Raw genomic sequence first — 13,184 nt, 5'->3', positions numbered from 1 at the left:
CACACACCTACAACATACACACAATATCCTACTTATCTATCCTGTAAGTTACCTGTCATGCTCTTACCCTCTCCATAGTACCCTCTAGCAATAAAGAGGAAGAAGGAGGAGGAGGAGGGCAGAATAGACCTACCTCAACTTATGCCATTGTGAGATAGGAGGATTCCAAGGATACACCAGGTAGAAAGTAATTTTCCAGGTATACCCTAGAATAAAAGACAGCTTTCCACCGAGAAAACACAGAAAAGGATAGTTTTTCCCACATGAACAGACAAAGGGTTGTATCCATCTCAGTCCTGCTACCTTAAGGAAACGCTCCCAGCCCAACAGAAATATGCCAAAACATGTACGTGTACAGTTTTCTGTGCAAAATGTAGTGTTCGGGATGTCATTTGTCATGAATCTATTTTAATCCACTAGCACACTGCTGTATCTTTGTTCTTTCTGCCCTAACTCCTGACTTCATGTATTGGACTTTGAGTTTTTGTCTGGACTTCCCAGACCGTCATCACAGGTAATCGACTTCTCAGACTCAGAACAATTCAATTCCATCCTGCAGTCAGTGGATGATTCCTACTCTCTAACCTGGCATCTCTGCCGGACTGAGAATCCATCCCATCTTCTTCCATTAATAGAGTACATGGCTTCAGATTCTAAACCATCCATCCACTTCTTCCTCCATGCCCAAAGTTTAGCCTTAGAGCCTGGACTTTTGACATGTGGTGAACTTTGAGAAAGTGATTTTCACAGAGAACACAAAGAATAAGCTGAGAAGGAGAAACTGGATGGTGAAGGGATTAGAAGGCACGGATATGAGCCATCTGTTCTATCAATGAAAGAATGGCATGAAAAGGAAATGAGCATTAGTGGTGATAGTAGCAGCTTCCATTTAGGTGGTTACTTTAGGTCAACCACTCTTGTAGTATATTTTATTTAATTCTTACAATAACACTTTGGAATATATATTTGTCAATTATGTTTTACAAATGATGAAACTAAAGACGAAAACTCTTTAATTTGTCTTAATTCTTTCAGCTAATAAGTGTCAGAGTCAAGGTTTTTTTCCTCAATCCTTCCATCCTTCAACCTCTGGTAACTACAGATTTACTCTCTGTTTTGAGAGGTGTTTATTATCATTGTTGTCATTTGCTTTTTTGCAGGTGTGGCTGGGGAGGGGGTGGTTCTGGGAAAAAATGGAAAATCTGCTAGACAAATTTGAAAAGAGCTGTAACTCTTACTCTCTACTTTTATGAGTTTGGCTCTTTTAGAGTCTACATGAGATTGTGCAATATTTATCTTTATGTGCCTGGCTTATTTAACTTAATATAATGTCCTCTACCTTCATTCATATTGTTGCAAATGATAGAATTTTCTTATTCTTCCTTTTTTGTGGCTGAATAGTATTCCACTGTGTATATATACTCCATTTTCTTCATTCAGTCACTCACTGACAGACACTTAGGTTGATTTTGAATGTTAGTTACTGTGAATAGTGCTGCAATAATCATGGGAGTACAAATACCTCTTTGACATATTCATTTCATTTGTTTGGATATATACCCAAAAGTGGAATTGCTGAGTCACATAGCAGTTCTATTTTTAATTTTTTGAGGAACTGCCATACAGTTTAACATAATGATTATAGTAATTTTCATTTCCACCAACAGTCTGCAAGGGTTCCCTTATCTCTACATCCTCACCAACACTTGTCATTTTTCATATTTTTGATAATAGCCGATATTATAACAGGTATGAGGTGATATCTTGTTGTTACTTTAATTTGCATATCTCTGATGATTAATGATGTTGAGCAATTTTTCATAAAACTATTGGCCATTTGTATGTTCTTTTTGAGAAATCTCTACTGAAGTTCCATGTATATTTTAATCAGATTGTTTTCTTACTATTGAATTGAACTCACATATATGTATATAAAATCCCCTTTACCAGATATATAGTTTGCAAATATATTCTCCCATTCCCCCATACGTTCTTGAATATTTCCTTTGCTGTGAGTAAGGTTTTTAGTTTGATATAATTCTACTTACTTTTGCAGAGTCAAGATTTGAACTCAGGCATGCGGTTTTTTTAGAGTTCATGACATTGACGACCAGCACAACTAAATTTTCATATATATAAAATTTAGGAAAACAGCCAATATAGTTAAGCAAAGTTTTGCCAAACATGGAAGTTATTTCTGAAAAGCTACACCCTTTCTCATCCCTCCATTTTGTTTATAACAAAACTGAGGGCAACAACTAGGTTTCTCTCATCCCTGAATTACAATATAAGGCTAGTTTTATGACTGATAAATTCCGCATTCTAAGAATTGTAAGGGAATTAAGCATGAACCTCATAAATTTATTAGACTTATAGACTATGAAAGTGGGCCTGAGGAGTAATGAGACAAAATAGAATTCCCTAAGTATATTGTTAAAAACACTAGCAAAATGAGTTATCAAATGCTCATACACACCCTCACAAATAATATATACTATATTCCCCATAAACATAAAAATTCCTTCATGATTTTATAAAATTCTATAATAAAGAAAACTGTTTTAAACCTCTAAAAATGTTCTCAGATTCTCTACAGATGCTCCCATTGAGTAGGACCTTGAGTTGTGGCAGGCTTTGCAACGTTTTTGCCAATTAAATATTGTGAAAATGATGTTATGCAGCATCTGGGCCAGAACCCACAAGGTCTTTATCTTCTCCTCTCATCCTCTTGAACCCCTACAATACCAGATGCAAAAATTGGGCTAGTATTTCTGAGGGTGAGAGATCACACAGAAAGGGAGGCCCAGCTGTTAGACAGCATTAATCACCACACAGGGGAGTGAGGCCATCTTAGACCATCCAGCCACATCCAAGCCACCAGATGACTGTACCACACGAATGGCCATAGACAAGACCAGTGAGGAATTTCCCACCTGGCCCAGCCCAAGTTGCAGATTCACAGAATTTTGAGCAAATACACGATGTATTGTTTGACACCACTAAGTTTTGGGGCGGTTTTTTACACAGCAGTAGATAACTGATATAACTTACTTTCAACCATCACTCCCTGATATGGTTTAGATGTGTGTCCCCTCCAAACCTCATGTTGAAAAGTGATCCTCGGCCGGGCGCGGTGGCTCAAGCCTGTAATCCCAGCACTTTGGGAGGCCGAGACGGGCGGATCACGAGGTCAGGAGATCGAGACCATCCTGGCTAACACCGTGAAACCCCGTCTCTACTAAAAATACAAAAAACTAGCCGGGCGAGGTGGCGGGCGCCTGTAGTCCCAGCTACTCCGGAGGCTGAGGCAGGAGAATGGCGTGAACCCGGGAGGCGGAGCTTGCAGTGAGCTGAGATCCGGCCACTGCACTCCAGCCCGGGCTACAGAGCAAGACTCCGTCTCAAAAAAAAAAAAAAAAAAAAAAAAGTGATCCTCAATGTTGGAAGTGGGGCCTAATGGGAGGTATTGGGTCATGGCAGTGGGTCCCTCATGAATGGCTTCATGCCATCCCTTTGATTATGAGTGAGTTCCCTCTCTCTGAGTTCACATGAGATCCGGTTGTTTAAAAGAATGTGGCACCTCCACCACTCTGTCTTGCTCCTGCTCTTGCTACATGACATGCCTGCTCCCCCTTGGCCTTCTGCCATGTTTGTAAGATTCCTGAGGCCCATACCAGGAGCAGATGCCAGTGCAATGCTTCCTGTACAGCCTAAAGAATGATGAGTCAATTAAACTTCTTTTCGTTATAAATTACCCAGCCTCTATTAGTTCTTTATAGTGGTGCAAGAATAAACTGATACACTCCCAAAATTGATTTGATCTTGAAACACCTATTTTATGAATCACCTAATTCACATCTCTAGGAAGATATTTGGGGGAATGAGGAGATAGAAGTTTTCATCCTTATGTCACATAAACTTATTTAGTGTCTTAAGGAATACTATGTGAGAAAATGGGCAGTAGTGGCCTTCTTATTGAAGAAATCCTTCTCAGGAGACTGTCCTGGTGTCATATTATATTTGAACGTATGCCTGGCATCTGGAAGCAAAACTGTGCTTAAAGTATTTTTTCATCCCAACAGAGAATCAAATATGATCCTCACCATCAATAAATGCATAAGTCTATCTGTTCTTACCTTTTGTAGGTAAAATCTTCAGAAATCCAGGTACATATGAATTGTCAGTCTTACAATTGGAGGAGTTATATTTGTTATTCCTTGGAAGTAAATATTGAGATATGACTTGCTTGCTTGTCTTTTGTAAATGTTTTCAAACCTCAATTCTATTTTATTTTATCAGCAAGTATTATAATAACTGTCTCATCATTGAAATTAGATAAACATGGCAAGTAAATCACTAAACGCTATAGGCAGCTATTAATAAGACACTTGAATCAGCAACTCTCCTAGATTATTTCAGCATTCTTCCCATGACTACTTCATATTTAATAAGATACCTTCCTCAACATACTGATTTTTTCTGAGATCCACATGTTCCAAGTCATCTTTTTTTCACATTAGGAGCAAGGAGGGATACATATCTCATGTCTCCTTGTCTTCTTTTTTTTTTTTTTGGCCAATAAAAAGCAGTGTCTCCAAGTTGAGAACAACTACTTTTCTAAGCTGTAGTTTTATATCTTGTTGCAAATCCAAATTCTAAGCCTATTTCAAAGTCTTGCTCTAAAGCTTTAATCTTTTCCAAACATAAGGCTATTGCTTACAATGAATTTAACATGTTAACATCTCTGTAGCATCACTGGCTGTAGACATCAGCAGGGCATGCATTCATCTAAATAATTTAATTTAATAAAGCATTGGGCAAAACTCCACATTCCAAAATGTCAGTCCTACCCCATGTAATTTCAATCATTGTATACTCATTCATCTGTATTTAAAACTTTGTCTTCTTTAAGCTTAATATAAAAATTCATTTACTTCTGGAAGGAATTAATCCTTGTCAACAAACACCTGGGTTAATATTTAATAGTTCCCCGAGAGCACAGGTTTATAGGAATAAGACATGGAGAGAAGGAGGTTACAAGACAGAGAAAATTTCGTACATCCATGCCTAGGGAAATTTTGTAGGCAGCTCAATTCCTCTTTATCCCACAGAAGTCACTTAAAAAGATGAGCCAATTTCTTCTAACACATAATTTCTTACAGGATCTTCCCCTCTTAAATCTAATATAATATCCTAAATTATCTCATGGCACACTAGTAAATATGCCCCAATCAGAAAACAGTTCTGAAGTTTATTATATGAGATTTTCTTGATGCCACAGGTATGGAACTCTGTGGCCCAAACTACTTCTGACCGCACATATTCTCTATCACCAGAAAATGTATGCCATAAGTATATTCTAAGATCTTTATGTTCAGCACTATAAAATGTTTTGACTGTATTGGACAGCACAAAACACTGAAAGGGAATTTAAAGGATATGAACTTGTAGTTTAAAAATATTTTCAACTACAACTTGGTGTTTAGGGAAGATTAGAGCAAAGCTTGGTACTAAATTTCCAAATAAGCTTGGATTTGGATTTCATACTAGAGACAGAAGTTCTCATCTCAGCCCAGGAGACTGGGAATAAAAACATTACTAAGATTGGAAGCAAATTTTTTTGTAAAATTACAAATATGGGTGTAAAAAGGCAAATACAGTTTCTTCTTTAAAAGACTGGAGCTTTATATTGTTGCTTAAGACAATTGGGACAATATAAGAAAGGATTGTAAAATGTTCTAAGAGAAGGGCTATGTGTTTACTCATGGACTGAATCAGCAAGTGGTTCTGCAGAGTTCACTGGGACACTTCCTACTTCAAAGATTAATTGAGTTATTGCTTTCCAGAATTCTCTATTCTCTTTCCTCTCCCTTTTCAAATGCTCTCTTTCAAAGTTCAACTGAAATTCTCTCTTCAGAATGAGGTCTTCTCTGAGCATTCCAGCCCATCCAGCTATGCCTCTCCCTTCAACTCAGATACTGTTTTGGCAGATTCTACTCTAAATTATTTCGTAAGTGTGGATATGTTCTTTAAGAATAAAGGTGCCTGGACATTTATTCTTAGGAACTGGACATTGTACGTGTGTGTGTGTGTGTGTTAGGAACTGGACATTGTACGTGTGTGTGTGTGTGTGTTAGGAACTGGACATTGTGTGTGTGTGTGTGTGTTGTTTTTTGCCCACCATATATATTTGTGCTGTGACGTTATAACCACCTAATAGGTGCTTCCTGCCTACTGCACAAACAAAATACATTCACAAAGGCCATGACATTGCAGTAAAGAAAGAGTTTCATTGATGGAGGTTGGCCATACCATGAGGGAAACGGAATTATTATTCACATGAATATCAAAGACTCTGAGGTTAGGGGTTTTTCAAAGGCAGCTTGAGGGGTAGGGGGATAGGGAATGGTGAGTGCTGATTGCTTGGATTGGATATAAAATCATAGGGAGTTGAAGCTGTCCTCTTGCACTGAGTCAATTCTGCATGGGCCCATGGGCGCAGTTGTGGATCACTGATAGAGCAAAAAACCTGAGAAGATATCTCAAAAGGCCAATCTTGGGGTCTACGATGGTGATATTATCTGCAGGAAACATTGGGGAAGTTGCATATCTTATGACCTATGGAAAAATGGCTGGCAATCTTTTATGTCTTTATTAACAGAATTCCTCTACTCCTCCTAGCCTGGTGGTCTCTCATTAGCTTTACAAAGGTGGTTGAGTTTTGGGGAAGGGCTATTATCACTTAAACAATAAACTAAATATCTCCCAAAGTAGCTTGACCTAAGCCTAGTAATAATTAAGGGAAGATAAAGGCAAGACAGGGATTGGTTAAATCAAATCCTTTCACGCTATAATTTTCTCACGGTTATACTTTTTGCCAAGGTGGTCTCATAGTCTGTCCTGACCAAGGCATCAGATGGTGTGAGTTTAAGCCCCATCACTGCCAAATAGCAGCTGTTTGACCTTTGACTAGCCACTTAGACTCTCAGCGTCAGTATTTTTTTTTTTTTTTTTTTTTTTTTTTTTTTTTTTGAGACGGAGTCTTGCTCTGTAGCCCGGGCTGGAGTGCAGTGGCCGGATCTCGGCTCACTGCAAGCTCCGCCTCCCGGGTTTACGCCATTCTCCTGCCTCAGCCTCCGGAGTAGCTGGGACTACAGGCGCCCGCCACCTCGCCCGGCTAGTTTTTTGTATTTTTAGTAGAGACGGGGTTTCACGGTGTTAGCCAGGATGGTCTCGATCTCCTGACCTCGTGATCCGCCCGTCTCGGCCTCCCAAAGTGCTGGGATTACAGGCTTGAGCCACCGCGCCCGGCCCGCGTCAGTATTTTTATCCAGAGAATGGAGACGGAAGACTTTCTTTCTGCCGTCATCCGCATGTTGTGAAGATTAAAGAAGACATTGTGAATGAAATTGCATCATCAGTTATAAATAACTTCCATGATGTGAGGTTCTGCTGGCACGTTTGGTACTCAAAAGTTAGTGACTGAAGGAATAATGGATAAATCTAAACGCTCTCTAGAGTTATATAGTATTATAAAGTATATAGTCACATTGAACAGGTTATGTTGAACAAGTAAGATTATTAATAAACATAGGTGATCAATGAGACAATTTATTAGCACATAGATCATTAATGGCACAATTAGCACAATTAGGCATACCAGCCTAGGCAAGACAATTGGACGCTCTCCTTTGAATCTGCTGAAGGTCTCACTCCTTTTAAGAGCAGGAAGGTACACTAAGATACACTGGTACTTATGCAGAAAAAGCGTCATGCCATAATAGAAACACTTTATGAATTAATATCTAGACCCAGACTCACTTCATGTTTCTTGCTCCATTCCTACTTGTTTGTGTTACTTACTAGCTCTGTGACCTTTATTCAATTTATTTTATCCATCACAGACTCAGTTTCTTATTTCAAAGAATAATTTTCAAAAAATATGTTACACAAATACAAAAAGTATTTAACTCATAAATGAGACTATCAGTAAGATAGTAATGCTAGTTCAAAGAGCATTGGAAAATTAATTATATATAAAAATTAAGAATAATGAATTTAGTTTATAATAGCATATGAATATGACTCATTGTAAAAAAATATTACTACACTAATGCAAAGTGTTAGTTATTAGAGAAACTGGAGGGGATGCTGTATATAGGAGGAGAGGATGAGAAGGTATAGGGAAACTCTCTGTATTTTCCACTAATTCTTTCTGTAAAGCCAAAACTGCTCAAAATAGTGTATTTAAAAAATAAAAATAATATGGTTTAAATAAAATTTTGAGTAAAATGTATAAATGTTCTACAGAGTAATAAATCCATATCCTTGGGGTTTTCTAGTAAAAAGAAATCCTTTGCATCTTTAACAGACAAAATGATCAAGTTAACATATAATTTCATAATGCCAGAACTTTAATCAGTAATACATAGCACAGTCAAAAACAAGTATATTCTCTTAGAAATAATCTTTAATGGCCTATTAAATAATGCCCCAGTATGACACTAGAAGGACATGACCCCACCCTTTGTCTTATTTTTCAATTTTGAATAAGATTTTCTTAATTCTTTTGTTATTGTTGTTGTGATGATGATGTTTCCTCTGGGCTTTTCTATCTCCAGCATGTTGCAGCTTTCATCTTGAACTCTGACTTGACTTCTCATCTTTCTTCACACTCTTGGATGCTCCCCAGTCTAGTTATGAAATGGCCCTCACTTTGTTTTATCCTCTTGGCATTGGCATCCCAAGAACCCTCCTCAGCTTCTGATTCTTCACTGGCCTGTGCTCGGCCTAAGATATGACTCTGGGTCCCTGGAAACTGCTGAGTCAAAAGAGTGACAAGAGACAGCAAGAGCCTAGAATACAAAGAAATATAAAGAGCACCGTCTACTTTATTTACTAATCGCCCTGCTTCTGTCGCCTCCAGCACCTCTCCTTGCTCAGAAAACCATCATGAAACAGGGGCTCAGTGCATAAACCAAATTTGGCTAGACCTGAGATTAGTTGGTCAATCATCTTACAAAAATCAAATTGTGCAAAATCCTGTCTTAGGAAGAATCGACGAGAAAGGCAAAAATAACATTGGACATGTAATAAAAGACAAAACCAACCATCCCAGAAATGGACTAATGGCAAGTTAAACTGCCTGAGTAAAAAGAGAAAATAACTGAGTTCTGGGCTCTGTGGTACAGTTAACAAACTGGTAGAGGATAGAAGTTAAAGGTGTAGCTTTGAAATTCAAAATAAGTTTATGTCTTTATTTGACCAATTATTAGATATTAACCTGAACATGGACAATTTGCTTAATTTCTGTGCCTTAGTTTTCTCATAAGTAAAATGGAGACAATAGTAGTACCTATCTCAAAGAGTTGTTTTGAGGATTAAATGTGTTAATAAAGTAAAGCCCTTAGCCCTTAATAAATATTCAAACTATGTTAATAGCATTATCTTTGGTCTTTATAAACCATTTCTCCTTCCTGAGCCTTAGACCTCTCATCTATAGACCAAATATAACAATATGGTCTTGACTGGAACCCAAGGAATGTAGTACATTCCTCATAAGGTACCAGTTTCAAGTGAAAATCTGGGGTCAGAAGTGATGTCATTAAGTAACTAAACTGATAAGTAACTTCAAGTAGCATTTTATTTTACATAAAGATGAATGTCTTTTTGAGCAGATGCATGAAAATTTTACATTAATTTTAAAAAGGAAATGAGACACGATGGGATATTTAACAAGCAGTGCCCATTTAAAGCTATGTCATCCCTTCCTTATCCCCTCCACTTCCCTAAGGAGGGTAGGTTTGCTCTCTTTTACCCTTGGGAATATTTGTGTATAAGAGTATGAGATGCAATAGTTTATTAAAAGCTACTAAGTACTTAGCAAACATAAAGTGTTGCTAGATGCAGCATCATAAAACAAAGAATGAGATATGACTAAATATCACAGGTGAAGAATAAGTCCAAATTTTTCATAAGTGATGAGAGCTGTGAAATGGTAGCAACTTTGGAGGCAGAGGGAGACAAAAGAGCTTATGAGAGAGCTGAGATTTGAAGAAATATTGGGATAGGCTGTAAGAAAAAAAGTTATCCAAAAAGGACCAGTAAAAACATACCATTCATATCCTCCTGTGATAACTGCTGGAGCCCCAAGTGTAATACAGCTAATGAACTGTTTGGACAAGTTAAACCATGAGTTTTTGGTTTTGTTTTGTTTTCTCTCACATAGGTGGCCAATACCTTGATGACCTGGTGAACTAACAATTGCTGATCTCAAACCATACACTGTAAGGTCAAGCACAGTATGATAGATAATTTGCTTTGGTATCTGTTTATTTGTATTCAATTAGAAATTAGAATTGTCAAGCTCAGAAATGGGAATTTGATGGATATTTCTATAAAGTAATGTGATGCAATCAGAATCTAAGAGGCATTACTCAGGCTCCAGGATGTTAGGAGAACACTAAATCGAGTAGCTATGAATGGAAAATATGTATGTAATTTTTTATTACTCTGAGGCCATGGGCCAGTACTCTAGCAATCAGATTGGGTATAGGAAGTATAGAGCCCATAAGATTTTGGTCTTGGTAAGTTAAACAGTGAAGCTTGAGACCAGCCTAGTCAACATGTTGAAATCCTATCTGTACTAAAAATGCAAAAATCAGCCAGGCATGGTGGCACACACCTGTAATCCCAGTTACTTGGGAGGCTGAGGCAGGAGAATCGCTTGAACCTGGGAGGGGGAGGTTGCAGTGAGCTGAGATTGCGCCATTGCACTCCAGCCTGGGCATTGGAGTGAGACCCTGTCTCAAAAACAAACTAACAGTGAAGCTTATGCTTTCCTGTGCCACAGTTGTGCATGCATTCTACGTTTCTACCCAGTGGTAGAATCTTTTTTTTCAACTTAAATTATTATCTAGGAGTTACTATCCCTGCTAGAGCAGTGGTTTTAAACCAGGGGGAATTTTGCCTCCCAAGGTCATATATGGAAATATCTGAACACAACTGGCACAACTAGAAGAGGGTGAGCTACTCACATCTAGTGTGTAGAACCCAGGCATGCTGCTAAACACCCTACAAAACACAGGGCAGCACTCCACAAATATCTTATCCAGCCCCAAATGTCAATAATGTTGAAATTGACAAATGTATGCTAGAGGGAGCAGTTTTCCATGGTTTCCTTCTCCCCAGACTTAGCTAGCACAGACCCAACAAAACAAAGTAAATAGCATACAACTTAGAGTAAAGAGCTCAAGTAAAAAGAAAAGGGGGTACTATTCCCAGAATTTTTAAATTGGAAACCAGCCCTTCTCAGATTGTATTAAAAAGAAACAAAGTTTCTGCAGACTCTGGTAATAAAGGCTGTAAATAAAGTGAATGTTGAGCACATGTAAGGGATAATTACAATTTTCTACAAAGAATAAAGTACTTGTTATGTAAAAGTGATATCCCATGACAAACAAGTGTAAAGAACCACAGGAAAGATAAATCTGCAGAATTTAACAATGCAGGAGGAAGACACAAGACCAGCCAGATCATCATTAATTTTTTATGAGGCGGGAACTGAGAGTACACACTGCAGTTTGTTGTATTTTATGCTTACGTTCTCATAGACTTCCAAAGTTAGTATTGTAAAAGATTAAACATAGTTGCAAATTGTTTGACTCTCCTTCCTTGAAGAGATGGGCTCCATATCACCTTCACTTGAAATTGGGAGGCCTTTGTGATTGCTTGACCAGTAGAATAGAGTTTCTGAGCCCAGGCCTAAGGAGACTAATAGCTTTCACTTGCTATCTTTTGGAGGGCTCTTTCTGAGAATCCAGGGTGTCTCTGAAAAAAATCTAATGTACTCTGAAAATGCCATGCTGTAAGAGTCACATGTAGGTATTCTGGTCAATAGCACCAGATGAGTCCAACCTTCCATCCATCCCCACCAAACTTGCAGACATGTAAGTAAAGCTGTCGTGGACATTCCAGACCATCGTATCTGCCCGCTAATACCACAGAGTGACCTTTGTAAACACCACATCAAAACAAATGGCCAGCTGAGTCCTGAATAAATTTCTGATCAAAAAAAAAGTGAGATATAATAAAATATTTGTTGTTTTAAGACATTAAGTTTTGAGGTATTTATTATGTAGTAATACATAAACAGAAAAATTCTGTTATTGTACTTATGAAATAGCATTTTAAAGAATTCCTCTCTAGGTATTGATATATATGTAGATATAAAAATTGAATGGTCTGTGCCTGACCATGACATATTCTTATGCTGAAAAGAAAACAGCAGATAAACATCCCACTTTATAGTTTGTTTATTTCAACTGAGGTGAGATTTAAGATTGCAGAATTATAGCATGGCTTGTGGCAAAAGGCACAGCTTTCAACTTAGAGATAAGGCTGATAAAACGGAATTAAGTTCCCACCAGGTATGGAAACACTGCCAGCTTAAATCAACTTGGTTTAGAATTCGTTGCCTCTTATGCAGACTAATCAGGACGCTTGTTAATTGCAAAGATACCCTTTATTATTGTTCTTCAGAACTCTGTCTTTCCTACTTGGAAACTTTGTCAGATCTTGATTTGTTTATCTTTTACCTTGACCAAGAAAACCCACAAAAAAACAAGACAAATTTAAAAACCTATCTTTTAATGCTCTCCACTGCTTGTGATTTTCCAAAAAAGAGTAAGTTGTTTCTCTAGCTTGTTAGTACTGATGGGGAAAGATTGTACTCCAGGAGGTCGAGAGAGAGAGAGGAAGCCAATGCTAGATCATGGGCGGTGAGGGACTGGTTCAGCCACAGAGGGAGAGTTGTGAGACCAACTGGGAATAATAGTTCTTTCCTGCTTAGGCATGTCCTTTGCAGTAACCCCATGCCTACGATATATTCTAATTTGATCCACTAGAGATGTCCAAAATAAGTTTATTCAGAATTACATTCTCTCTGAGTTTTCTCCAGAAAAAGAACATTCTTATGTCCTGGAATTATTCTTCATGCCACTTCATATTCAAGTTTTCTTCTTCCAGAAAAATATTCTTTTTTAAGTATGAGGCCCATAACTGAACAGACCAGTACATAGCGGAGCAGGATTGTCACCTTCACGTTCTTGATCATGATGCATCTTTCAATGAAGTGCAAGATGGCTTGGGCCTTTTACGTAAAGGGCACATTGTTAATAGCTAAT

General features: G+C 37.9%; 1 non-coding gene across 1 annotated transcript; it reads right to left on the bottom strand.

The window, feature by feature from the left end:
- Positions 1–1,177: 1,177 nt before the first annotated feature.
- LOC126934532 (U7 small nuclear RNA) lies at positions 1,178–1,236 on the bottom strand. Its single transcript, XR_007718997.1, has one exon. It is a non-coding gene; the product is annotated as a U7 small nuclear RNA (small nuclear RNA).
- Between the last annotated feature and the right edge of the window lie 11,948 nt (positions 1,237–13,184).

This window comes from Macaca thibetana, chromosome 13 (genome assembly GCF_024542745.1).
Source record: "Macaca thibetana thibetana isolate TM-01 chromosome 13, ASM2454274v1, whole genome shotgun sequence".
Classification (NCBI taxonomy): domain Eukaryota; kingdom Metazoa; phylum Chordata; class Mammalia; order Primates; family Cercopithecidae; genus Macaca; species Macaca thibetana.
This window is presented reverse-complemented; position numbering and strand designations above follow the sequence as displayed.